The 23,066-nt window shown below is 38.3% G+C and overlaps 1 pseudogene; it reads left to right on the plus strand.

Moving 5' to 3' along the window:
* The first annotated feature begins 1,402 nt into the window (after positions 1-1,402).
* Positions 1,403-1,518, plus strand: LOC149442499 (U2 spliceosomal RNA; annotated as a pseudogene).
* The last annotated feature ends 21,548 nt before the right edge of the window (positions 1,519-23,066 follow it).

Raw genomic sequence — 23,066 nt, forward strand, 5'->3', positions numbered from 1 at the left:
AAATGTGTCTGTTCATTTAGCAAAGGGAATGTTTAATTTGAAAAGCAAATTCTGCTGAATAAGGTGAACTTGTGTTTACTTTAAAATATCCAATCATGTTCTAGCAAAACATTTTTTCTTAATTTTCCTCCGATATGATTGGATGTTCCAAGTGAATACAGTCTCAAGTTATTTAGTAACATGTTGTTGAATGTAGTGCTTACTTGTCTTTCTAAATAAAGATTCCCTTCATCTATACCAGACCTTTATCATATATTGCTGAGTGTAATATATTTTAATGGTGGACCCCATGCAAAATAAAAAAAGACATGAGGTTTCCCTTAAAAATACATACCGAACCCTTTTCTTTGATAAGGGTTTGGTATGGCTACCAAGATGGAACTCGTGCAAATATGTGTTACAGTATTTATTTATGATTATTTTTTATGTGAATGAGTAGGGGTACTATTTACCCCTTATTAATTTATGTGGTAGGCAGTATCTGGGGGCACTCCTATTTTTCAAGGGGGCTTCCAATTATGATACACCCTCCACCCACAGACCCTCACAACTACTGGGCTAGGGTTGTGAAAAAGAGGCCCTTGTGTCCTCATTAACATGGGCACAAGATGTTTTGCCACATAGGGTTCCTCCTTTCATGGTGCCACACATGTTGAGGGAATGTAGCCTAGAAGAATTCAGTTTCCTTCATTTCTGGCCATCCTGGCTACGGCTGCACAGCCTAAGTTCAGTCTAGGCAGCTCATTCCTATTCCAGATACAGAATGGTGAGTAAGCATTAGGATTGGAAGTCTGTTACTGGCAGATCTTCAGATAAAAAACAGGAAAAGCTTGAAAAACAAAAATAATGCAGCCACTACATAGCAGCCCATAGATGATAAATTGAACCAATTACTCCTTTGGTGTGGATGCTGGAATCCTCCCCTCTGTGTCATTGTATTCGGTGTCAGCAACAGTTTTTTCCTTTTTGTCTAAACATTTTACATAATTGAATAAAACATGACCCTGAACATGTTAATATTAAATGGTTTGCTGGGCAATTCAGTCTGTTAAAGAAAGTTGAAAAACAACAGACTGACTGGATCAACAAGTAAAAATTAAGGAAAAAAGCCTAAAAAAAACAAATGCAACCACTACAACTAGGAATTCCTAAGTTGTAATATAATATTTTTTTTTTTGGGGGGGGGGGTGTTAATACTAATTTAAGTGTTTGGAAAATAAATACACAGCATCATAGTTAATAAAAGATACATCGAGCATTAAAATAATAACTCTTAAACATGTAACGCTCACTATTAGTGGACTGAGCTTTTCAGGACACCAGACACAATGCCCCCTTTAAAAAAAGGTTGACTCTAGTACAAGAGGGTGGTATCACATACAGTATCAAGGATCTCTCACACATCGCTTCTCGGCCTTTTGGCTAAGATCAAGTGTAGTATCTGTTCTTATCAGTGTCCAGTGGGGGTGCTCCCGGCCATTCTAGCTTTGCGGGGATGGCTGTTGTATAGTACCCTCACTGGTATGATGGGGGTCCGGAAGGCTAGTACCGGAGGGACAGAAACCCGGGAAGCGCCACGAGTTATGCTGGGGCCCTGGGAGTAATTCCTCTGAGAAGACTGGAAAGACCCAGTACCTCCTGATTTGGACGGATCTACCTTGGTCTGGCTAGGGGCTGAGGAGGCAGAAAGTCCGCAAACTCAGTGCCCCCTGAGTAGACGCTCTCAGGGGTGCCACTAGTAACACCTGGGTGTGGGACCCCACTGTGTGAAGATGGCACATGGTCACTGTTTTTACACTCTTTTTGCACAGCGCCCTAGGGACCAGGCCTTTTGGCTAGGACCAGGGCAATTTTTGCTACGGGCCTCAGGGCCTGGTCTGTGCACAATTTGGCAGGGTACCACTTTTTTATTTTCTATTTATTTTATTTATTTACACCTCCCACGTTTGTCACTTTTTCTTTCGCTTATGTGTGTGTTTTCACGGATGGAGGGTGTGGGTCCTCGGGCCTACCCTGAAGTCTAGGGGGAGGATGTGTGGCCTTTTGGTTCCTTCCTCCCCTGATCTCTAGGGGACTCTTCTTCGGGGGAGTCCCCTGACCAAGTACTGAGTGTCTGGCTTCGGCTGGACACAAGGAACGGTGGTCCACCAGGCCTTTTGGCCAGGAGGACCAATTGGGAACCTTGTCCCCGTCAGGAGCTTCGTGCCCCGGGGGATCAGGGTAAGTGGTCCAAGCCCCTTTAGGGGTAGGACACAGCACACCCCTAAGTGCACTTTTTCGTGTGGTGTTTTGCACTTGCACTTTTTTTGTGATACACTTACGGGTTTTTCGTTTATAGTTGCACGTTTGCGGACTAAAAAAAAAAAAAAATCAAGGATCTCTCACACAAGCCTGCATTCACTAGTGTCCTTGGAAACTGGTTGCCTCATTGCAATATCTTTCATACACTTTTCCTGTGATACCAGACTAGATCCACAGCCAAAAAGTTCCTCAGTCATCTCCAGCAATTTTCAGCAGAATAGGTTCCCCAGCTAAGGTAGCTGGGACCTTGTTGAACAGCAGACACAAGATAAGCTTGCCCAGGGGGCAAACAGCCCCCCCCGCCGACCAGAATCTTCTCCTAGGACAAGATGTCTCTGTTGAAGGTTTAAGAGTATTTATACACACTCCCAGCCACAATTTGGACACCTCTCCCCACTGCTGCAATAATGTGCAACTGCTGTTTTGGTTCTCCCTGTTCTCTACCTTCCAGAACATTTCCAGACAGATAGATGAAGCAGTCAACCCTGCACCCAGTGAAAAACCAAACAGACCAAAATAATCACATGCAGCTACACTGATAACAGTGAGCCCAAAACTATGTTTACCTAACCTAGCACCTATCTAGGAAGGTGGCACATACAGGAAGCATACACTGTATAATAAAGAACAAAACTTAGATACAAAAGAACAATACTGTGCTCTTCTTTAAATTCCTTTAAAGAGAATGCTAATAACCTATCAAAAATTAAAGATCTTATAAAACATGGTCTCTTAAAATAATGTGATTATAAATATATTTGAATTGTTATGTTAAATCTGATAAGGGATTAGCTAATGAATTGTAGCAGTATCAAAAGAATAGAGGATCATCAGCAGGAAATTCATAGAGCTATTATACAATTATATTACTGCCTGCATACTTGATTAAAATCCCTATAACATTACACAAAAAAGCATGAAGCCTACTAATGCTCCCCGTGGAATAGAGTTACATGATTTACGCTTTAAAGTTCTAATTCTATATTACAGAAGAGAATGCAATTACATGAATGAGAATTAGAGCTGGAATAAAGTCAACATCTCATAAAATTTACCAAGTTTCAAAAAAGTTAATTTCAGTTATATACAGGTAAATTGAACAGTTTTCTGAATTAAAAACAGATATCCACAATTATTCCAATCATCATAACTGTTAAAAAATTAAGCCTATAGTACAGTAATTATTACATGTGATACTAAATACAAATTTTAAGTGGTTATAGCCCAACTCCAAGCTCAGGACTTTCCATTCCAGTGCTAACCCCATATGCCCTTTGAAGCCCCATCTTTTCCAGAACTCATGGGATACCACAGAATCCTCTTCATTTTTGCCTCTTATTTGGGCTTGGTGTTCCTTAATGATGCCAAGAGTGTAATGATGCAAAGAGTGGCACTGACAAGATGATATCAGCGCCACTCTCTAAAGCATTATATAGTAAGTACAAGGTGCCTTGGTGTTTCCCTCTTAAGGGGCAAGCCCATTATATTCTGCACTCACAGTATGTCCTCACTTTTCATGTTGGATGATTCTGGACATAATTGAGGACACTCTGTAGTGAAAATAGGTTACTCTGGGATACAGTTCTGGATTGAATTTGCAATTTAAAGTGGAACTTCATCCAAAAGGGGAAGTTCTGCTTTTCTTCCTTCTGTGTCCCTCCTCTATCATGCTTGGAATTTATTTTTTGGGGACAGTGGGTACCTAATTTTGACAGGTACCTGCTCCCACTTCTGCAGTGACTGCCGGTGTTGCAGGGACTGCTGATGTGGGAAGCTAGCTGTGGCTTCTGCCCCTATTCACTATAATAACAAGTTGCCAGTGGTTGCAGCCATTTGCTACTGTTCACACAGCCAATGATTACCTGCAGTGATCATTGCTGGATGCACACAAAGCACATCCAAAAGCAATCGCTGCAGGTAATCACTGGCTGTGCGGAGAGCGGTGAATAACTGCTGCCGCCAGAGACCTGTCATTATAGTGAGCGGGGCTGGGGGCCACACCTAACCACTCACAGCAGCAGGAATCAGAACCAGCCTAAATGTGCCACTGTTTTTGTAGCCTTAAAGTATAACTAAAGGCAAAACTTTTTTTGTAAAGCTGTGGATAGAGTGGAGAGGGATTAGAACACCTGTTTCTATTGTGGTTTGTGCCCCCATTAGGGAGATTCACCTTCTCTATTTGTCCTGTATACTATTATTATTGAAAGTAAAAAAAAAAAAAAAAAACAATTTGTGTTGTCCCAGAAAAGTAATAGAGGAGAAATTTTCCAATGAGGACACTAGTTCTAGTGACATAGGGGTCCCCAAGGAATTCCCTTTGCAGATACTTAATCTCACATTCTGTTTTGGTTATGGAAGAGGAAGCGGAAGCAAATCTCCCTAATGGGACACAGATGGCAAAAAATACTGTAAACTGATATGGGGTTTTAACCCTCCTTTACTCCATACAAAATGAAAAAAACAAGTTTTGCCTGTAGTTCTACTTTAACACAGCTCAATGATTATATCATGGTCATCTTGGTATGGGAATAGCCTTGTTGGTTTCTTTAAAAATAAAAAAGGAATAAAATGTGTATTGACAGCTTCAAACCCTGAGATAGTCAGATGATGCGAGTTGCAGATAACTGGGTTTTTAATTACTGGCTCTTCTTTAGTTTTTTAGGTAGACAAAATAGAGATTCCTTCTTTAAGAGATGGAAAAATAATGATGCTCACTTTTCTGAACATTTCAGTGCCTGCTTTACAATTCATTAGTTATTTTGTTTTTAAAGATCAAGAATACAGTAAAGTAGGCTAGTTAACTAATGCTTCTAGGAACCAACATTCTAACATTAGATACTATTGTTCCACTTGAAAGGATATTTAGAGCAAATTAAGGATATACTGATGCACTTTAGTCAGTCTAGATAATATAAAGTGGCATTTATTTGACAGTTTTCTGGTGCTCTTTCTTGATTGTTTGAACTAAATAAAACCTGTTATTTAAACACATTAACTCAAATTTCAGTTATTTTAACTTTGTTCACCATGTTCCAACCAAACACAATGAAGTTAGAAGCAGACAACATGTGCAAGAATTTTTTCCCATTAATGTTCACCCTGTGATCACTTGAGCATTTATGTATATGATTATGGTGATGAAGGGGATATCCCATATTGGTGCTTGCATATTTAGGGATGAACCAAAAGTGGAAAAGTTTATTTATTAATTTAATTGATTATCTCTCCGTAGTGTCCTGATATCCATGCTCTGATTATATCTCAATCTGACTATGGCCATATATATATAGCTCAGAATATGATCTATGTATATGGATTTACCTAGGTGACCTGTTTTTTTTTTCAATGGAGAAGGAATGATTTAATGTTCTGTATGAAATATATTTTTGTTAGTATATAAACTCTCTTTTTGAGGTACAATCACATAACACCAGTTGGGCATATTTAAAGTCCATTATAAAAGGCTGAGTGCTACTTTCGCATGCATGAATAGGATGTGGACATCCTAATTCTGTGTTAATCAACTGGCTCTATTTTTGAGCCATGACCCACTATAGATGTTTTAAATAGAAAAGTTAGAAGAAAGAAGAAAGAAAGAAAGAAAGAAAGAAAGAAAGAAAGAAAGAAAGAGAAAGAAAGAAAGAGAAAGAAAGAAAGAAGAAACTGGTAGATTTTCTAACGCAGCTCATGAAAACTGTGATTATAGAAATTAAAATGTATTCAGAGTTCAGCAGCTGGCATGGCAGTCAAACCTATGTGCCTATTAATTGTATACAAAGCCTCATGCAAGCTAGGAAGTCAGACGAGAAAAGCACTGGATGGTTATACCATGTTGTTTATGTAGGGACAATTACTACATTGTTCTAAACAACACACAGCAATCAGCTAGATTTTCTACTTTCATGTCTTTCGTGTTTTTTTTAAATGAGGTCTTTATCTGCCTGGATATTTAGGGTCAAGGTGCTTTGCAAAAGGTGGAATCTTAGCTTCCCCCCCCCCTGGCAAGTTAGCCCCCAATGTTGGAAGGCGTATGGCCTGGCCTGGTCTGGTACAGAAAGGGGGTGGTTCATATGCTTGCTGCCCTTCTCTCACTACACAGACTGCATGCCCGAGCAAGGGTCTGATTACAATATTAAGAGGAACCCTTTATCTATTGTACCAAAAACTTTTTATTTACTATATTCATGTCTACTTTGCTAAGAATATATTGGGTTGAGAATGCATTACTAAATTTTAATCCATCCGTGTACTAGCTTGTAACTTAACAATGAAAATAGTCCCCTTTGTGTAATTACTTTTAAAAATAGAACCCAAGGGGGACATTTAGGATATGGAATTGTGGCCATACTTTGAAACACATCATTACATCACATCACTATAATATATTCATTCATTCATTCATTCATAATATATTCAAAATCATATTTTTTGTGATAATGGGATTTGCAAGGGGCCATAAATGTACATTACACAGCTGTATAAAAAGTTGAGATTTGTATTATTATAGAAAAAACGAAAAACAAATAATAAGCCAAATTAACTAAATCCACAAAAACACATCCCATCATATCACATCACATAAATAGTCATCACATCAGGATGCCCTCCTAACCCTCTTGTATTGAATTGTGTTGTTACTGTACTGTCTCCCTTTATATTATAAAACACTGCGCAAACTGTTCACGCTATATACATGCTGAATAATATTAATATATAAAATATAAACCAAGAAATAAATTGTCATTTTCCATAATAGATTGTCTTCTGGTATATCATGCATTACTTGCTCAGCTGCTGTGCATTATTATTGTTGTATAGAAAATACAAACTCATAAACTATACAGTAGTTTTTACATCAATAGTACACAGTACATTGATTATACAATAATAATACCAGGAGGACAGCTGTATTGATGCACTTTGAGGCTAGCTTTTTTAGAATGCAGAACAGAACAATCTGAAAAATAAATATGAACATGTTACTTTAGAAAAAAGTATTTAAGCGCCTTTACTATACAGTGTAACAGGTAGTTAATATTGACTCACATAATTTGGCAAAACCACCATGTGTATTTGTTTAGTTGAGGAAGTAACTGAAGAGCTCTGTGTGTGGGTCGCACATACACGTATGACCCACATCCCCCTGCAACCCCAACAGGGAGCTCCTCAGTTTCCGGGTATGCTATTAAATGTGTAAGGTTCCGCATTAAGAAACACATTCCACAAACCGTCACATATCTCTAAAAAGTGCATACAACTCATATGACAAAGTCTGAAGTCATGAAACTTTTTAACACATGAAACTTCAATTTGGAATACTGTGGCTTGTATTGCTATCTGTGTTGCTGTTAGCGAAATGTACTCTCCAATTGTCCCATTCATCAAGGTCACCTGGACTAATAGTAAGAATAAATCCAAAATTAGGGTTTTCCATCTGGACAACAATAGAGGGGAAATCTTCTAATGGTGATAAATGTCTAAGAGGGGATTTCCTGCACAGTGCAAAGATATCCTCTGACTTCCTGTTTACTCAACAGAAGAGGAAGTGAAGTAAAACGCTTCTAATGGGTCACATATGTCACCCCCCCACGAAAAAAAAAGACAGGGGTTTTACCCATTCTCAACTCTATCCAAAATCAAAGAAGAAATTTCTTATTATTATTTTCAACACTCCATGATGAGCAGGGTCTATCTATCCATATTCTGCCATAAGTTATTCATGATTATATTGTCCACAAAAATAAAAGAAGAACCAAAAAGTGTTGAAGCCTTATTAAACATGCCTTGTTTTAGATCCAGTGACATCATCACTGGGTCTCTATGGCTGTCCATGCAATGCATGGAGATTGTGGTTGATATGAAGGTCAGAGAAGCAAAGTATTGTACCAAATAGATATTATACAACTGTACAAGGGGTCTTACATTTAAATATTGTTAGTACCCCCCAGTCTGATATCCTACTGATGGGGTTTCTGTTTTCCTTTCTCTCCCCCTTTTCTTGGCAACTCTATGTACCAATTTATGTATATTTAGGGAATGTTTTTTTGATCTGTGTTATCTACAGTATATTTCAGTATTTTCACTATTATTACCTTATTATTACCTGCTTTTTTATTCTATAATACTGGATTTTCAACTATTACATGGTTAAAGTCTCCTGATCTATATGATGTTTGAAGCTCTTTTAACCTGGGAAATGATTGTAATTCATGTAAGTTTCTTTGTAACAGGTAACACATACACGTGGAAAGATCCAGAGTATAAAATATGTGTATTTATAATGTTTTACTGTTACTCATGTCAGATTTTTTTCTATGATCTTAGAAAAACATATGCCAGATCTCCCTGAGGAAGCGGCTTGTCCTGTGAAACATGCCAGAGATGACTATATAAGACCTTCCCCAGGACTAATATGGGATGTGATCATCAATTCCTGGCACAATATATGACTTTAAAATACTATTAGTTTCTTTCTATGGTAGGGAATTGGGTATATTTCAGTGTGTTTTCATTAGTGGATGTGGTACCAGTACAACCGTTGAACAAGTTGTGTCTCTGTTGTTGAGTGTCCGTTCCTGTCTTCAAGTAGAAAGTATCACACCCCCCTGCCTATGAATATTGATTGTTTACAGAAAAAGTAAGGCACCTGTAGAGTCTGTCAAAAACTTTTAGTATACGTTATTGTAGAGTTACTCAAGATTATAAGGGATGATATGTGTAATATTTCACTTGTCTAGGATTGTTTGGAAAGAAACATGTCCCATAAAGCTTACAACTCTACCCAGACAGCCCAGCCTGACCCAAAAAACTCTGCCATGGATGTTGCCATTACTTATCTCTCCAAGTTAGTTCTAGGTCCCTAATTATACAGCATTTCTGCTAAAGCTTCGAATAACATCCAGAGATTAAGGTGTTATAAAAAGAAGAGTAAAGTCAGCCTCTTAATTCCTTAAGCCCCTTAAGTGATAACCTCATATAAATGTCTGCTTGTCAGACTGTGGATCTTTCAGTGGCAGTCAGATGCACATTCAACAAAAGACTCCAGTTACCGCTACTTGGGTAAGCAAAAAGGTGTCATAAGATCGCTGCAATCACTACCATGCATGAGGCCATTATTCTTTTTTGCTTTTTGTCAGCACTATGTATAGGACTGTTGATCATGTGTTCAGTTTGACAAGTACTGTAATCTGCACCTCCTTGCTAAAATTCAGCTAACCAACTTCTGCCTGAAAACCAACCAGTCTGCATGAAAACTCAAAAAGTGGACCACCACTACCTAGCTAGCAAATTTTTGGAAACCACAAGCACACTTCAAACCACCAGCATGAATTTGGTGTTCTTTCATAAATGCAACAACGCAACCAATATTCCAACTGTGATAGAAACATAAAAAACCTAAAAGTGATATAAATGAATGAGTCCAAAGTCAAGAACAAAAATAAGAACAAAAGTCCCACACCAGGTTGTAGATCAAAAACAATGGTCTTCTGGTGCCAAATAAATTGCTCCTTGCAGATCCTTTGTGCTCCACCACCATAAGACAACATATTGCACTCACCAGAAGCGTTATTCAAATACGCAATGTGTAAATCAACACGGATCTCCTTCACAGATATAGGTCTGGACTGGAACACAGGATAATTCTCCCTGGTATGGTATGGTTATGAGCTCTCAGAGATGTAGGATGATCCAGATTTTCTGCAGTTTATTATTTCTGTAGCCCATTCTGTCTATAGCTGCTGCCATCTTTGTGGAGTTCTCTCACTCCTTTTGCCCACCCGAACTTCCATTTTGAGCAGTAACCTCACACATGCGTGGTAAGGTTATACCGAGGCACTGGTGAATGGTCAGCAATCTCGTGAGATTACTGACCATTCACCAGTGCCTCTGTATAACCTGCAGAAAATCTGGATCATCCTACCATCCTACTTGAGCTTTATTCATACTAAACTTTAAAAATATGTGCCATGGTAAGTTAAATGTGCCTAGCTTAATGGGACATAATATTTACACCATTCAATATGACATATACTCATGTACCTGACAAAGTACTTTTTCTGCACTGTTAATATGCATAAGCATATAAAAGTGGGCAGAAAAAGCCCTGAAAAGACACCTCTGGCATGGAGTAAACTAACTGTTTGCACTACCAATGAGCTACAAAAATTGTCACAGTATGCATGTACACACTTTAGAAAGTCTTCTGTATCCTCTTCCAGCTTCTAGTGTATGAGCGAGTATAAGCTCATATAAACTTGTGCATGAGTGTAAATTACTGCACACAAATGTAACATTTTCTATTTTTTATGGCACTGAATGCTGGCAGCATTGGAGATCTTTACAAGGCTGTATGCTTTGTACATAAATAACAATACACCTCTGTTCGAGTTCAAAAAGAAAAAATGCTACATAACTACAGACACAGAGGGTTTTTTGCCCATGTGAAAGAGACTTTAGTTTGATTGCTATTAGTTCATCACTTGATTATGTACTAAATTTATTTCTCCAAAACTGTTTAAAATCTCACAACCATTGCATGTTATCTGTGTTTTTATGTATTAACTGCAGCACCTGTTGGATGAGAAATATATGAAGTCAATTAGCATAATACAGTTGAGAGTTGCTGCACTGGGCTATATCAAATTAATGTATAGAGATGCCACAGTCCAGGTTACTCTATATGGCTAGACAGTGGGGAAGATGCTTTTACAACATTTTAAAACATTTCATATGCCGTAACTGAGCACAAAAAACAGCATTTCACTAATCTGGTTAGGAGTTAGGATAAGCCCTTTCCGGAAACTAGACACTATAAACAAAACAAAAGCAAGCATTTCTCTTGCCATTTGAGAAGCTCTGGCTGTGGTCTGTTACCATACATTAAAAATTCTCCTCAAAACGAAGAGCCCAAAGCTCCTTGCAAAACAATAAGCTGTAATCTTTTGGTTCTGGCTTTTTGTAGCTCTCAGGCTTTCTCCAGGCAAGAATGATTCCCAAAAGGTTCATGGTGGATTTTACAGTTAGGAATGTAAAAAGATTTAAATGATCTGAATTGTGTGTACTCAGTAAATCTCTTTCAATATTATGTAATGTTTGAGATATAAAAGTGTGAAAAAAAGTGTGAAACAAATGTGGAATCCCATTTTGCTGGGATGATGTACAAAATATTTTACAACTGACACTAATACAAATGCCAAAGTGTAGTTCTCATTTACGCTATGCATAGCATACCCAAATATCTGGATGTAGATGTTTTTGAGTGGATTGCTGACTGAACTGCAATACTTAGAGCCGGTTCACATATACGCGCATTGGATGCTGTTTAAACCACATCCAAGCCACATGACATGTGAAATAACATTGCTTCCTATGGTGCCTGTTCACATACGTCCATTGCGCTGGCAGTGTGGATCCAGTGTGGATTTAAACAGAGTTCTGTTCGATTTCTGAGCAGTGTGGGCTGGTTTGAGTGAGGATCATAGGTTCATTAACTTCCCTAGCGGTCTGATTATGTCAGTATTTCTGTGCACAAAGTAGTACATTTTTTTGCATGGAAATATGTTGTTTTTTTATTGCAGGCCTGTAATTTTTAGGAATAACTCACTGAAATCTGTTCGAACAAGAGTCTTGTAAACATCCTGGGTATGATAAAATTTGAAACACGAAATCATAAATTATAATATAATAACCCATCATAAAAAATAATAATAAAATAATAATACATTTAATTCAAAAATGTAATCAAACCAAAAACACTGAAAGTTGAAATAGAGCGCCAAGTTCGCACATCACTGAGCAAAGTCGCAAAATCATTTTCAGTGTTTGATGACGAATTTCCCTACGAATCACTATCACTCAATTCTGCAAGTGGTTCTAATTTACTATCGCTGTGCTCTAGCTGGTCTAAAACCTCTTTTGACCTAAAGGGACGCTTTTTGGACACCATGGACGTTTCTGAGTTTCCAGGCAGAAAGAACAGTAAAAATGCAGGCAGGGCACAGGATAAAGCACTAGGGACAAAATGTATGTGAAATGCTTTGATTCAGTAATGTTATACTATGAGATTTTAGTGTATTGAGTGAATATCACATTTTAAAATTTCCCGCTGGTTCCGTCCCCCGTACATCCAAATGCTCACAGGGAATGGAACCCCGAAGATGGATGCCGGCAGCGCCGGAGGAGATGGCCAGGGACGCTCCTCTGGGGGGGGACATCGGAGCGCAGGACAAGGTAAGTGCTGGAGGGATCCCAGAACAACACTGCAGTATAATCCCGAGTGTAGCTCGGGGTTACCACTTCTGGTACTGAAACTTAACCTCAAGCTACACTCGGGAATACCGCCAGGGGGGTTAACTTTTATGGGAACCACTTCTGAATCGCTCATGTCATGAGTTTGTGAACACGATTTCAGGCCGGTTTTCTCTCTTGATCCTGATGTAAACCTGACCTGTTCCTAATGTAAATTTGACCTGATCCTTATGTAAACCTGATCTGAATCGCTGAACAACTACTTTGTCAATTAGCTGTGAAAAAGGAGCTTCAATTCGCTCCACACGTGTGAGTCCACACTAAAGCTGGCGATACATGGGTCCATTTTTTTATCTGCCAGTGTGCTGATTGCAAAATAAAACTGACGTAATTCCTCATTTCACACAAGCAAGGTGGATAGAGGCATCCTTCCCACTGTGTTATTGTAGTGACAGCAGGGACTCCCAGTTCTGATCAAAGCACAATTTTCCAATAAGCCTGTTTGTGGGAAGTTGATAATTAGATCAACTGTTCATGAATAGAAACCATGGATGAATCAAAATGTATCCAGTCCCTGCTGAACCAGTCAAACTTTAATCAGTATATGGCCAGCTTATGCTGTGATTAGCTCCATTGTAGCATGGGCATGAGGTTTACATTTTTACTTTTTAAAATACACATATGTTATAAATGTATTTTTATAACTTTAAACACATTTCGTTTTTGCATCATCTATGTAGGTAGTGAAACTTTAAAATGCATAATCATGTGTCAGATATGCTTTTCTCAAAATATGCCACAAATTGCTGTGTGTGAGAGCCCTTAAATAAGAGTGAAAGAGTTCTTAAAGCATCCAAAGTAGAGAATGGTTAAAGAAGAACTTAAGGTATGACAATTGTTACTTAGTGATGTCTACCTCCTCCTATCAGTGAACACTTTACAGTTGTGGCCAAAATTATTCAACCCCCAATGCTGTAAAGGGGTTTAGGGACTATAGTGTACATTTGGAATTGTATTCAGAATCAAATCCTACAAGGACGTTGTAACTACCCAAATGCAACTAAAATGACATCAATTGTTTATGTAATACAGTAGTAAATGGTTCTTATGTGGTTTCTTCATTGCCACAATTATTCAACCCCTTAAAGACTACCACTCTGAAGAACAGAGGTTCATACAGGTGCTTTCCATCAGGTATTGAAAACACCTGTGGATGTCACCGAGCAGCAATCAAGCATAATAAGCACCAATTAGGCAGCTTTAAAATGACTGTGATACTCAGCTCCTTCTAGACATTTACTGGTGTGGTTACAAACATGGTGAAGGCAAGAGAATGGTCCAGGAAGACAAGAGAAGAGGTGATTTCTCTTCACAGGAAGGGCAATGGCTATAAGAAGATTGCAAAGATGTTAAACATACCAAGAGACACCTTAGGAAGCATCATTCGCAAATTCAAGGCAAAGGGCACTGTTGAAACGCTACCTGGTCGTGGCAGAAAGAAGATGCTGACTTCGACTGCTGTGCGCTACCTGAAGCGTAGAGTGGAGAGAAGTCCCCGTGTGACTGCTGAGGAACTGAGAAAAGATTTGTCAGATGTGGGTACAGAAGTTTCAGCCCAGACAATAAGACGCACACTGCGTAATGAAGGCCTCCGTGCCAGAACTCCCAGGCGTACCCCCTTGCTGTCTCCAAAGAATAAGAAGAGTCGACTGCAGTATGCCAAAAGCCATGTGGACAAACCACAAAAGTTGTGGGATAGTGTTCTGTGGACTGATGAAACAAAATTAGAACTGTTTGGGCCCATGGATCAACGCTATGTTTGGAGGAGGAAGAACAAGGCCTATGATGAAAAGAACACCTTGCCTACTGTGAAGCATGGTGGAGGGTCAATCATGCTTTGGGGCTGTTTTGCTTCTGCAGGTACAGGGAAGCTTCAGCGTGTGCAAGGTACCATGAATTCTCTTCAGTACCAGGAGATATTGGATGGAAACGTGATGCAGTCCGTCACACACCTGAGGCTTGGGAGACGTTGGACCTTTCAACAGGACAATGATCCCAAGCATACCTCCAAGTCCACTAGAGCATGGTTGCAGAGGAAAGGCTGGAACATTTTGGAGTGGCCATCGCAGTCACCAGACTTAAATCCGATTGAGAACCTCTGGTGGGACTTAAAGAAAGCAGTTGCAGTGCGCAAGCCTAAGAATGTGACTGAACTGGAGGCCTTTGCCCATGAAGAATGGGCGAAGATACCCGTAGATCGCTGCAAGACACTTGTGTCAAGCTATGCTTCACGTTTAAAAGCTGTTATAACTGTAAAAGGATGCTGTACTAAGTACTAAGATTGAATGTCACTTGGGGGTTGAATAAAACTGATAATGCTGTGAGCACAGAAAAGACATTTGTGGTTATTTCATTATAACTGTTATGTTATATTTGTCTGACCTACAAGTGCCTCTTTAATGTAAATGTAAGCAAGATGACTGAATGATCAAAAGCAATGTCAAACTGGCCAAAACACTCAATTTCAGTGGGGGTTGAATAATTTTGGCCACAACTGTACATTCATTGTGGAAATTCAAAGCATTCTCTGAAGCATTCTCTTCATGTTGCAGAATATATTTCAGAGGCTTGTTCACGGCAGTTATGTAAATTGGGTAGACGATTCAAAACCAAGAGAAGCTGTCATCAAAGCGGGAAAGGATTTACAGTTTTTAGTATTTTATGCACATTTTTTTTGTTTAGTTTTTTTTTAATCAACATTTTTTTGTTTCATTGATGAGCCAAATAAATATGGCCGCTGCAGATGAATATGTATATACCCCTGAAGACGCACGGTCACACGTTGGGTGAGGTGCAATACGAGGTTGTGCCGCCATTCCTTATTGGTGTGGTGGCCCCTTGTGTAAGTCCTACAGTATATAGCGGCATTTGTATTCATACATTTTATATTTTTTTTTACATGAGTTGTCATACTCATTTTCATTTTATATTAAAATTACACTATGAGCAACTCTTTTGGCCTAATTGGTGAATCCTTACTTGTGTGGCTGACTTTTTGTCTTCAGTGTCCTATTGGGCAACTTTTCTTTACTTCCAACTCTAGACACAACAAGAAGAGAATGAAAATCTCTCCAATGTGAGGGGAATCCCCTCTAAGACATTTGTCAATGGAACAAGTGCTCACTATAAGGTCCATTTCACATGGGCAATCCGATCAGTTTTCTAAGCTGACCTGAAAAACTAGCAGGCCCGCCTACCCCTGGGTCTGATCCAGTCCACTAATAAAAATGGAAGGGGATCTGTCTTCTTCTGCTGTGGTGGATTGGAGGCAGTCAGTCAAGTCCATTTACTCCCGGCCATCCATAGAGCAGAGCAGGCTCTGTCTGTGTCCACTCTGTATAAACTGAATGGACACGGATGTGTCATCCACCTTCTCTGCTCGGAACGGAATCTGCTTCATGTAAAAGGGGCCTAAACGTTCCTCTCTAATTCTGTTTCAGTGACATCTCTAAATTTTCAGTCCTATAGACTAGTCATAGGACAAAGAGAGATGATCACTCTCCCCAAAAGAGACACATACAGCAACCTCTCAGCAAACTATTGAAAACTATATTTAAAAAAGCAATAGCTTTAGATGTACATTATTGCACTTTTCTAAATAGGAAATCACATTGAAATTGCCTTTATGTGAAGGAGTTTTTCTGGTTGCTAATAGCTTTTTTGGCATGATTTCTTTTTCCAAGATGGAGTCTTTTAGAGGATGGAAGTTAAATCAGTCTATGGGAAGTTGTAGAATCATAAACATGTATAAAACATATTACTTCAGAGAACAATACTGACATGCAAAGTGCAACCAATCAGATCTGGCTTTTAATAAGACTAAATATAAAAGACTAGTTACTCTGAATAACTGCATATGACACCTATTTTTCTATAATCTTCCATGTAGGTTTCCTCAACATATTTACTGATAGCAATCTGTTTGCTTGGTATGAATTTGTTTTTATTTGTTATAGCTTAAACCTTTTCATTTACAAAAAAAAAATGCTTGTCAGCACACACTGATAGGATATAGGAAAGCAGTTTTAGCTACCAGAACAGCTGACAGTCAGTGAGCAAGTATACAAAAGTAATTCAAAACCTTCTGTCAATATGCTTTCAGCATTTGATGTCTGTAGGTCCTTAAAATTCCTTTAAATGTATGGCCTTGCAAAATATACTGCTGAAATATGAATGCTAGAAATGAATCAAATGCTTACAGTACAAATAGATGGCATACAAATATCTGAATGTGTGTGAAGAATAAAATAGTTTAACATATAATCCGGTTTAATTGAATCTTCCTATGTAGCATACATTTCTATGAACAATGTTAGACAAATTAGGAAATTTTTGCATACTTTGAAAAGTAATGAAACACATCAATGATATTTTAATGCTAAAAAAATTAAAACGTTTGTAGCTACTTTTGGTGGCCATGACCTTTATAAATATTAATTGAAACCACTCATTTTGTTAGTGAAAACCAAATTACAACCTAGGTCATGAGTGGAGTTTATGACTCCTTGGTGTACCTACCAGGGGCGGACTGACAACTCATGGGGCCCCCGGGCAATAGGGGATTATGGGGCCCCTGTGTCCTTGCCCAAACTCAAAAAAGCCTATGAAAAAGGTACCAGGGGCATCTCATGGGGCCCCCTACTGTCCCCGGGCCCTCGGGCAGTGCCTGAGTTTCCAAATGGTCAGTCCGCCCCTGGTACCTACAGACCTTTGGTTTTGCCAAGAGTTACACCTACACCCAATTCCATTAGGCTGGATAAATTGTAAATGTATTATCTTTACTTAGATCATCATAGAGAATCCAGGAGTTCACACAAATTATCATTTTGGATTATTTTTTTAATTGGGTCTAATGAAAGGACTATTTAGCAGCTAAATTAGAAAGCTGGACCTAAGTGATGTACTGCTGTCACATAACCACTTAATAGCTGTGTGTAAGTGTGAATGGTGTCATCATTTCTGCCACCATTTAAAGAAGAACCGCTATCACAAAATTACAACAAAGTAATTTGTTGTAATTTTTTTGAAAGTCCAGCAATGGCAATCTACAATCAGATACTTATAGATAATTGCAGCTCTGTTCCCAGTAAAAAGTCCATTCATCCAATAGATAGTGCTCCTCTTCCAGGTTGAATAATGACCAACGTCATTTAATGCACTACCTGAGCTCAAGCTGTCATAGGCACATCCAATGAGTGTTGCCTTATAACACCAGCTTCACTTGCACTGAACTTGCTCACACATCATGTCCTGTTCAGTACAGGTCTAAGGCCATGTAGCTGTACTGAAAACTGTGGAATTCAAGGCATTCTCTAAGATGTTCCTTAAAATGTACTTTATAAACCACTTTCCTCAGGGCACATACAATTCTAACTATTCTTTATCATCAGAGGTCTGAATAACCTAATTATATCAGATATATTTTTACATGTTCTCCAATTTTTTTAATTTTTTGCCTTATATATGTAAACAAAACATCAGTAAGTCAATTTTTAGACTTTCATAGACAAATGCATTGTGTTATATTCAGTCAGTGCTGACACTATAAAATGTCAAGTCAATCATTTTTTCACTTAAAGCATAATTCATTCTGCTGAGCCACATCAATGCATTATTATTCTGCAAATTGTCAGATAACCCCTGGAACTTAAGCAGTTGCTTCATGTTCTTTTCTAATTACATATTTACTGGCATTCTCTGTGCAAAATCCAACAAACAGACACCTTAGCCAATTTTCAGTCAGCATGAAGTCAGCTTGGCAAGTGTGTTTGTGTTTGAGTAATTGCAAAATGTCAGACACTGGAAAGTCAAGCCTGGATGCTGTTGCAGGTGGATAACTCCAAACAGGATGAGTTATGTTCCTATGCATACAGAGCTGTCAAGGCTAATTTCTTTTCCAATTTCTGTTTCAAAAACTGTTAGCTGTACCCACTAGAGTACAATTCTTTATTTTTTCTTTCTTCAGGACAACAAAATTACACTCATTCATCTATCACTTTAATTTTACTGCATTTATAGGAGAAATTAACTTCTCAGGTTGGTATGTATATATCCTTTTAGAAAACCCCTATATTTCTCAAAAGCATCTTATAAATTCAGGTTTCAACAAGAACTTTATTGACCGCCACAAAAGAGTTTAACAATAAAATATAATCTACAAAACAAAGATACAATAATAATACCATTAACAATTGATTTATAAATGACAATCAGTCCACTACATACTGAAACAACACAAGGATTAGAAGATAAGATGAAATATTACATGAAAAGTGGTAATCTCACCTTAAAAATATACAAATATAAAGCAAAGCATTTAAAAGGTTGAAATTACATTACAATAGTATTCCACATAGACAAAGTCTAGGTGGAGTTTGTCTCTTAAAATTTTTTTTATCTCTGCATCTCTACAATTGTTAACATTAATAAAATCATGTTTAAATAATACAATTTTTCAAACTTTCCGGATGGTATTTTTAAAACAATTAACAATCTTCCGCATCCTTTTTGCTGTTTAGCAGTCCAACAGTTAAAAATAGACCATAAAAAAACATATTTAGCATTAAAATCTTTAAGGCCACAGATCTATTTCAATAATGGACCAGACCTCCTCCACATAGGGGCAATTCTATAATGAGTGCATCACGGTTTCATCACTGCCACCACTTTCTCTTGGGAACATGACTCTCACCACCAGATTTCACCTGTGCTGGTACTATTGGGTTGGGAGGCACTGGTGAATGATTTCACAGGTGAGGTTCTTATGTGCATTTACCATATACATTCCACCATACTATTTTTTACCTCAACTCAGAGAAATTCCAGACCACCAGAATCCTTTTGTCATGTTTCAGAGCCATCATCACCTTCCTCTGGTCCCCCAAAATGCCAGGCTTCAACTATTGCAGCGCATAGCCCCTGATTGCCTTCTCTATGATAATTTACTGCTTTCGGAGACACATAAGCACTTAACAAACCATGCCCATTGCATATAGTAAAATAGAATATGAGTTAAAAACTCTAAAACAGAAATATTTCAAATACAAGAAAAGATTGAATACATCTTTTCCACCATTTATTCTGTCTCTGTACTTAAAATCATATTTACGTTTTCCATCTTGGAACCCCACAGAAACTTTAAACAGACACAAGTTACCCTTTTGATGTATAAAGTTGATAAAGATAATATCAATTTTTATTATTGAAACTCTTCCCTCCATTGTATGGTCTAAGATTTTACATTAAAACATTCTCTTTAGGACCAAGTCCCAGTTGCAGCTTCCAGGATTATCCTCATTAACCACTTGCCCTCCAGAGGATTTAGCCCCCTTTCCTGACCAGGCCATGTTTTATGATACAGAGCTGTGTTACTTTAACTGACAATTGCACAATCATGCAACACTGCACCCAAATTAAATTTATGTCCTTTTTTTCCCAAAAATTAAGCTTTATTTTTTTGGTATTTGATCGGATCAGCTTTTTCTATTTTTTGCGCTATAAATGAAACATTTTGAGAAAAAAATAATATTTTTTACTTTTTGCTATTAAGCATGTCCAGTAAAAACATTTTAAAAATAAAATTTTGTCAGAAATTTAGGCCAAAATCTATTCTGCTAAAAATCCCAATACGTGTAAATTAATTGGTTTATATGAAAGTTATAGCATTTACAAATGGTGGTATATATACTGGATTTTTAATTTTAGTAATCAACTAGATCAGCAACTTATAGCAGGACTGCGGCAGGCATTCTGACATTGGGGGGGGGGGGGAACTGACTAACTGTCACTGCTAATACAGTGATCGGTTTTAATAAAAAGCGCTGACACTGTACTAATGACACCGGGCAGGAAGTTGTTAACATCTGGGGCAATCAAAGGGTTAACTGTGTGCTGTGTGTGTGTTTTACTGTGTAAGCACATTGTTTTGTATTGCTCTGCTATGCAGAGCAATACAAAGCAGTGTGCAGGAGCTGACAGGGGAGAGATTTGTATTGGATAGCGTATGTACTCTCCAGCGCCTCAGGATATGCACAGCCAAAAGGGAAGCCAAGGGTACCAGGACAGCGACAACCAAAAGGAAATGTTCCAGGGGTGCAGCCCTCCTCAGACGGGGAAATCAGCCACTGGATAGAGAGAAAACAGGTGGCGCACACACCTAGTGCATTATCCAAGGTTTATTGTAGGAATTAAATCATAAAAACATACTCACAGACGAAGCATGTATCTAAAAAGCATGGAAAATGACAATGGCCACAACGGCGGGCAAGGTGTTCTCACTGGCAGTGCGGTCAAATGGCTGACGCGTTTCGGGGACGAATCCCTTTCCTCAGAGCTGATGACCAACCTCTGATGCTGATGCACGATGAATGGAAAGTAAAGTAAGAGCCCTGCTGTTGATGAGAGATTTGTATTGTTTACATAAAGACCTCTCGCCCATCAGTGTTACTCAGCAATCGCCGGGTTCCAATGGGGAATCACAGGTCGGGACCTTGTGATTGACAGCTGTAGCTGCCAATGGTGGCGCGGGTAGGGCACGCGCGCCTCCGACCCAGAAATGCAAAATCACATATATATATACGTGATTTTGCGCAGCCCTGCTGCCCTGTAGCAGTATTTCTGCTGTAGGGCTGAGGGCAAGTGGTTAAAAACAATAAACAAATTCCTAATACCATCCTGTGTTGCACATTAATTTCTAGGGTCTGATAGTTATCCCAGACACCCAGACTAAAACAATCACAATTAAGGATTTTTAACTGAAAACAAGATGCCTCGCTTAAATATATAGTGTCTCTCAGGGCTCTGAGTACGATGTGGTACATTGAACCATTATATCATCCACATCTTAAAACATTTACCTGGCTGCCTATTCCACCATCCTCAACACCTTGTCTTTGTGCAGCATAGTCAATGGGAGTTCTATGCCTAAAAGGAATGGAGAGAAGGGATATCATTACTTTATTCCTGACTTGACCTCGTTCTGTGCAAAATCACATAAATAAACGTCATTTTGCATTTCCGCCATAGGGGGGCACCTGCCTGCCACTGGAGTGCCACTTCTGCTGTGATTTGACATAGCAGAAGTTAATCAATAGGTGCCAGCCAATAGATGAGCGCTGGCACCCGTTGATCGCCATGAACACTGACAAAACACAGCTCTGATTGTGTAAACAAAGCAGGGCTTGTCAACAGCAAACTGTTTGGAAAATAAAATCTAGAAGTTTGCCTAGTATAAACAGTACACAATGCACAAAAAAACATTGGCTAGGCACAAAATTAACCCTTTGATCGCCCTAGAAATTTAACCCTTCCCAGCCAGTGTCATTAATACAATGCCAGTGTATATTTTTACCACTGATCACTGTATTTATGTCACTGGTTCCTATAAAGTGTCAGTTAGTGTCAGTCAGTGTAAAAATGTCCACCGCAATTTTGCAGTCCCACTATAAGTCGCTGATCCCTGCTATTAAAAAAAAAATCCAGTATATATACCACCATTTGTAGACGCTATAACTTTTGCAGAAACCAGTTGATATACACTGATTGGGATTTTGTTTAACAAAAATATGTAGCAGAATACATTTTGACCTAAATTTATTAAAAAATTTGATTTTTTTATTTTTCTATTGGATATGTTTTATAGCAGAAAGTAAAAAATATAGTTTTTTTTAAATGTTGGTGTTTTTTCATTTATAATGCAAAAAATAAAAACGTAGAGGTGATCAAATACCACTAAAAGAAATCTCTATTTGTGGGAAAAAGAATGACATACATTTTATTTATGTACAACACTGCATGACTGTGCAATTGTCAGTTAAAGTAACACAGTGCCAGATCGCTAAAAATTGCCTGGTCAGGAAGGGGGGTAAATCTTCTGGAGGGCAAGTGCAGCAACACCCTGGCTAAAACAGGACTTAAAAGAAAATCTGGAAATGCAATATGTTTCAAACCATTAAAAAAGGCACTTGTGGGATACATGGTCAAAAGCCTTCTCAAAATCTAGTTATAGGGCCAGTCTCTGACTTCTCTACTTTATTAAGGGATTTGATATGACTTCTACCAGGTACCCCATAAACCAGACTTAAGTGAATTAGTTAGGCTAAATGCTTTTTTAAATATTTTAGGCAAGCTTGGCCATGACCATGCAATCTACATGTAAAGGAATAATTTGCCTTTTAGCCAATTAATCTCGTTCACCCTTCTTAGAAAGTAAAGGAACATACATACGGTAAGTCTTTTTATACAGAAGACTTGATACACACATTTATAATATGTCAAAATATGTCAAAATAAACTTTGCAATATTTTTATTTAAAAAGATCATTGTATGTTCCTGTTTGTGGGGAAACTCCTTTATTAGATTTTGGCCTTGTTTTTGATATTGGGATGTGTCACCCATGGGATTTTTCAAAATGTGCTGCTTTGTATAAAAGCAATAAACCATTTTGTAAGATGTTCCA

This window comes from Staurois parvus, unplaced genomic scaffold (genome assembly GCF_062004578.1).
Source record: "Staurois parvus isolate SC_StPar_1 unplaced genomic scaffold, SC_StPar_1.0 ptg000884l, whole genome shotgun sequence".
NCBI classification, from domain to species: domain Eukaryota; kingdom Metazoa; phylum Chordata; class Amphibia; order Anura; family Ranidae; genus Staurois; species Staurois parvus.